This window comes from Eulemur rufifrons, unplaced genomic scaffold, assembly GCF_041146395.1.
Source record: "Eulemur rufifrons isolate Redbay unplaced genomic scaffold, OSU_ERuf_1 scaffold_34, whole genome shotgun sequence".
Taxonomy (NCBI): domain Eukaryota; kingdom Metazoa; phylum Chordata; class Mammalia; order Primates; family Lemuridae; genus Eulemur; species Eulemur rufifrons.
In genome coordinates this window covers 3,413,787-3,419,913 of record NW_027182817.1, presented here as the reverse complement: position 1 = coordinate 3,419,913, position 6,127 = coordinate 3,413,787, and the positions used below count along the sequence as shown (strand labels likewise).

Genomic DNA, 6,127 nt, shown 5'->3' with positions numbered 1-6,127 from the left:
CTCCCACCCCCCCCTCTCTGTTTTAGTTTTTATTATTTTGAAAAGTGCATAGAACGATAAAAACTTTAAAAGTAGGAAAAAGCTTACGGAACACGTAAGGACACAGAGAAAGAAAATATCTGTGTACAACAGTGCAACGCATTTGTGTTTTAAGTCGTGGTGTTGCAAAAGAGTCCAAAAGTTTAAAAGAAAGAAAAACAAACAAACAGACAAACAAACAAACAAAAAAAAAAAAAAACCAAACCACCATGGAAAAGTTTATGAAGTGAAAACACTTACAGTAAGCTAAGGTTAATGTATTATTGAAGAAAGAAATTTCTAAAGGTAAATGTCGTGTGGCCTAAGTGTCCAGGGTTTATGAAAACCTACAGTAAGTAATGTCCTAGGCCTTCACATTCACTCACCACTCACCGCCAACTCACAGACTCACCCAGAACAACCTCCCGCCCGCCCTGCAAGCTCCATTCACCGTAAGTGCCCTGGCCAGGTGTCCCACTGCACAGAAACCTATTAGACTGCATTTCTTCCCATTACTATCAGTAGTTGTACATTTCTTAGGACTGTAGGCCTACGATACACCTCCAGGCATAGTTAGGGGTTGGGAAGAGGAGGGAAGAGGCCATTCTTCATTTATTAATTGGGTAGCATGGGGGCAGGGGAGGCAGTTTCCTCCTTCTCCTCCTCGTCCCCCTTCTCTCTTGTTTTGCTTCTCCCTCTCTTGTTTTTCTTTATTCCCCTCCCAGTTCCCCCTTCCATCGTCTCGATGGATTTGGATGAGACGTAGACATTTTCTACGTCAGGCCTTAATCATACCGAGGGAGCAGGAGAAAAGTAAGCCGCCTACCATGACACGATGGAATGGAAGTTTGTCAGCCATTGACTGCTGTGGCATTCCGACATTTAGTGTCTTCAGGACATTCTATATTTCTGCTATCCCACTAGAATATATCTCCTCGATCACTACTGTGTGGCCACATCCCAGCTGTTTCGTGAGCCACCCTCAATGTTCGTGACAATGTAGTGTGGGGACTCCCTCCGTCTGGTGCCTTAAACTCGCACATTTGGGGTTTTGTATCAGGATAGCAAAGCGATCGCCTTTAAATAACCTGGCTGGCCATGGTGGCTCATGCCCGTGATCCCCGCAACTTGGGAGGCAGAGACGGGAGCGTGACTTGAGCCCAGCAGCTGGAGACCAGCCTGGGTAACACGATGAGACCTCATCTCTACCAACAAAAAAAAGAAAAATTATGGCGGGTGTGGCAGCATTTGCCTATAGTCCCAGCTACTCAGAAGGCTGAGGCAGAGAGGATCACTTAAGCCCTGGATTTGGAGCTTGCTGTGAGCTACAATCAGGCCAAGGCGGCCTGGGAGAGGACAGAGTGAAAGAAATCCTGTCTCAAAAAAGAAAAGAAAAGAAAAGAAAGAAAACAAGACCGATAACACAACACAACTTAGAAGACTTGGTGTTACTGAAAGCTCGGCCACTTGCCCACGAGGCCGAATAACGAGGACAAGCTGTTTGAGGAGGAAGGAAAGAGAGAGTCTATTTTGCCGGTAAAGGAGAAAATAGGGTAGACCTTCCCATCTCAAGCCTCCGAATTTCCCCGAACATAGGGCTAGGCAGAAATACAGAGCTTTTAATGAGGGGGGGGGGAGGGGTTCTCAGCTTTAGCGATGATTGTGGTTAATTATTTCAATCGTCCAGGCTCTGCCAAAAACAAAGCCTGTGAACTCTGCCGGCTGCCCACCTGGGGGGGGGGGGGCGGGGCAGGGGACCACTTGGGAGTTTTAAGAAAAGATTTAACCTGCCTTGGGGACATAGGCCAGACTACAAGCTCCCAAAAGTGGTGGTGGTGGTGGTGGTGGTGGTGGTGGTGGGGAGCGTAAAACGACAGAACGTCTTTCTGTCCTTTATTGGTTTCTCCTTTCCCCCCCCCCCCCAGGTGCCAAAAGACCTGAGACTGATGCCGAAAAGAAATAGGTACAGGCGCCCACGTGCACACACAAAGATATACGATCGAATACATCGTGTTGACAGTCGGGGAAACTGGAAGATGATGGGGAAGTATCACGAGCAACTTTGTATTTCTTCCAGGACAGGAAAATGGACACGAAGAGAAAAATTCATCGTTCTCGGCGTAGGATAAAAAGCCACATCTTGTTACTTAATATAATTCATTCTGTGATTTAAGTTTTTATACGATATGATATTCGATAAGCCTAAAAAACAAGATAAAAGAGAAACAAACCAAAGGGAAAAAATAAAAATAAAAAAGACGACGGGCAGAGGCCTACGGTCCCGGGAGGAGGCAGAGAGCGGGAGGAGGGGCGCCTCCCGCAGACAACAGGGCGGGTGGGCGGAGACCCGCTAGAGGCTAGGGCTGCCCCGGGCGGGCCCAGAGCTGCGGGCCCGGGAAGAAGAGGGTGGGACCGTCCGGACCGTGCTCTCCTCCCCGCCCTCCACACCTCCCGGGAGTCAGCTCTTAAACTCCCAACGTCACCTGACTTTCCGGATCCCGAGGTCTGATCAAAGTGGCCGCTAGGTGACACCCAGCAACCGCTGCCGGTGTCATCCTGAAAAGAACGGACCCTATGACTGACGGGGGTGGGGCGGGGTGGGGGTGGGGCGCACAGCGGGTGGCCCGGCCAGCTCCCCTTCCTCCTCGGAGCGGATCGGATCATCTGGAACTTTATCCAGAGAGGAGAGAGTGCCCCTGGGTGTGTGCTAGAAGCCGGAGGGTTGGGGCAGGGACCTACCCAAGAGAGAAGTAGAGTACAGGGAGTTTCAGAGTTGACCCACTCACGATCTCGCCCTGGTCAATACAAGAGTGGCAATATCTGTCACCGTGGAATGAACACTTGGTACCGAAGACCTTTGTCTATGCTGGCCCCCCTATGCCTAGGGGGGGGCATGTGGCCAGAATCTGACATCCTAAACGTCTTCGTAGAAAGAATTTGGGGGTGGGGGTGGGGGAGAGAGACAGAAAAAGAAAAGAGAGGGGGAAAGAAATGGCTGCCACAAAACTATCAGAACAGAGAAGCGACCGATAGGGCCTATCTGGTTAAGTTCTTTCCCTACCCAGAGAACGACTTGACGTAGCTGACGTCACTGCAGTCAGGCCACGTTCCGGTGGACACAGAGAGTCAGGGATAGAATTTCACGCTCGGCACTGTCTCTCGTGACAGCGGGAAGGTGGAGGGTGGCTGAGGGTTCTATGCTCCTTTATCACACACCGTCAGGTAGGTCAGGTAAAATTGAGGACAGATTTCCAGTGTTTCGAGAAAGGAAGAGCACTCGTGCAGGCCATCTATCTGTACGTGGGAGAGTGTCCCCGAAAAGTGGCTTTCAGTGCCGGGATGTGCCTAGGCCAAGAAGGTACACGATCCTGAGTGAGAATGGTCCGTCCCATAGAGTCAGTCGGTAGGAGGCCACCGGTCGAGACGGAACTGCCCCCCCCACACCCGCCCCCGCCCCACAGAGCAGACAGACTCAGAATGGAGTCACTCGGTGCCAGTGCCCTGCCCGGGTGCCCCATCATTCAACCGAACTGGGAAACAGGTGGGCTTTCCGACCCTCGGGAGGGAGCTTCACGGCGGGCGGACAGATCAGAAGGGGCCCGGCTCCCTTGAGCGGGCAGGCTGGGGACGGTCGGTGGGGTCTCTTGACAGGAGGCACCACGGAACCCTTGAGGCAATGTCGGGGGCACCTATGTTGCGGTCCAAAGCTAGCGTCTGAGAAGTCGTCCCGAAAGAATGATGGCGTCAACAAGTCCCCTCCGTTCAAGAAACGAGATTCATTTCTAGAGGAGGGCCACCCACGCGGGAGAACCGTAGGCTTCCTGTGGACATTCTCTTCAAAAGGCAATTCACTCAGCGGAGTGAAAATCGGAAAAATCGCTGTCCTCTGACGCAGCTGCAGAGAAAAGATGGCACCAAAATCAATGAAACACACACACACACACACACACACACACACAAACACACCTCCTCCCATCTGAACGAGCACTCCGGACGGTCACATAGGGAGAGCGACGGGCTCTCTTCCCACCCTGTGGTTTTCTACCTTTCGTTGCGGTTTTTTCCCTCAGTGGATAGAGGAGGAGACACAGGGGGCTCAGCCGGCATGCGAGTGGGTTTATCATCCTCTGTGAGTATCAACACGCGACACCACCTAAGTGAAGGAACACACCGGTGTTTCATGTCATGTGGCTCAATGCCTGGCAGATACGAGCCTTTGCAGGCCTCCTCGTGATCGACAGGACGTCGCCTTGGACACGGACACATCTTGTCCCTCCCTCCCGAGGCGATAGGCGGTTCCGTACCTCCTCGGGGCCAGGGCACAGTCTGCCTAGGCACCTACAACACGTGTGGCAACAGCCTCGATGGCTCTGCCATGAGAACGAACTCCCGTGGCACGGGGGTGGGGTGGGGGGGGGTCGGGTGCTGAAGAATTCAGCTGAGTGAAGGAATGCCACGGGATTCAGAGTGCCATCGGTGGGCTGAGAGGCGAGCAGGGCGGGCTTTGAAAGGGTAACATTCTCCCTGCCTTCCGTCTGTCTGTGAATACAGAACGTACACGCCAGGCGGGGTGGCTCACGCCTGTAATCCTAGCACTCTGGGAGGTAGAGGCGGGTGGATCGCTCAAGGTCGGGAGTTCGAGACCAGCCTGAGCAAGAGCGAGACCCCCATCTCTACTAAAAATAGAAAGAAACTATATATCTAAAAATATATACAGAAACAGTATCTAAAAATATATACAGAAAAATATTAGCCGGGCACGGTGGCGCATGCCTGTAGTCCCAGGTACTCGGGAGGCTGGGGCAGTAGGATCGCTTGAGCCCAGGAGTTTGAGGTTGCTGTGAGCTAGGCTGACGCCACGGCACTCTAGTCTGGGCAACAGAGTGAGACTCTGTTTCAAGAAAAAAAAAAAAAAAAAAAATATATATATATATATATATATATATATATACACACACACACACACACACACACACGTATATCCAATTAGCTGGGCATGCTGGCACATGCCTGTAATCCCAGCTACTCGGGAGGCTGAGGCAGTCTGATCGCTTGAGCCCAGGAGTTTGAGATTGCTGTGAGCTAGGCTGACGCCATGGCACTCTAGCCAGGGCAACAGAACGAGAGACTCTGTCAGAAAGAAAAGAAGAGCGAGAGCGAGAGAGCGAGAGAAAGAAAGAAAGGAAGGGAGAGAAAGGAAAGAGAAGGAAGGGGGGGAGAGGGAGAGAGAGAGAGAGAGGAGAAAACTATTAAAAAATTCGGGACCAGATCCATCGGTCGGTACTCAGAAGCGTGACGATCGGGTGTTCCCGAGCACGTGTGAGATGTGTCTTCTCCCTGACGCCGCGTTTCCTCCACACACACATCACCCATCTGCCGTGGAAAAAAAGCAACAAAAAGGGAGAAAGAGATTAAGAAGGGAAAATGGAAACAGGGCAAAAGAGGAAGAAAGAAAGAAATTTCGAAAAAAGAGACCAAAGTCACAGCGAGAAGGAAGAATACTGAGCCCAGAGCGACACCTAGTGACCACACCGTCACAAGCACCCTAGGGCCCCAATTCGCCAGAGACATCTGGTGGACCCCAGGGCAACATGTGGTCGACCCGGGGCCATGGCGTCTGCAGCCGATTCCCAGGCGGGCACACGAGCCCGGGGAAACTCATTCTCAGCGCGGGGAGGAGGGGAGGGGAAATAATAGCAAAGTCACACCAGATCCCTTTCTAGTTCATAAACGTGTTGATTGCGTGTTCACGCGCACGTGTGAGAAGGGCCTCCTGGTGTGTCGGCACGTCACCCGCGTGACGTGAAACCATGAATCCGGGGGGGGGGGAGCGGAAAGGCGGGCAGGAAAAGGCAAAGAGAGAATAGATAAAATGAAAGGACCAAAAACAAAGTCACACAGCAGGGTAGGGGAGTGAGAGCAAGTCGAGAGACTGCAGACAGAAACTCCGAGAGGAGAGGAATGCTCCGGAGCGCCCCTCGCCCCGCGCGAGAAGAATACCGATCGCAGGGTGACCCCTAGGGGCAGCGAGGCCAGAGAGACCACATCCGCCCCGAAGCCCCCCTGTCAGGATGACAACCACAGAGCAGACATCTGGTCAACCACCCAA

General features: G+C 52.3%; 1 pseudogene; it reads left to right on the top strand.

The window, feature by feature from the left end:
• The first annotated feature begins 5,729 nt into the window (after positions 1-5,729).
• Positions 5,730-5,821, top strand: LOC138379503 (small nucleolar RNA U13; annotated as a pseudogene).
• The last annotated feature ends 306 nt before the right edge of the window (positions 5,822-6,127 follow it).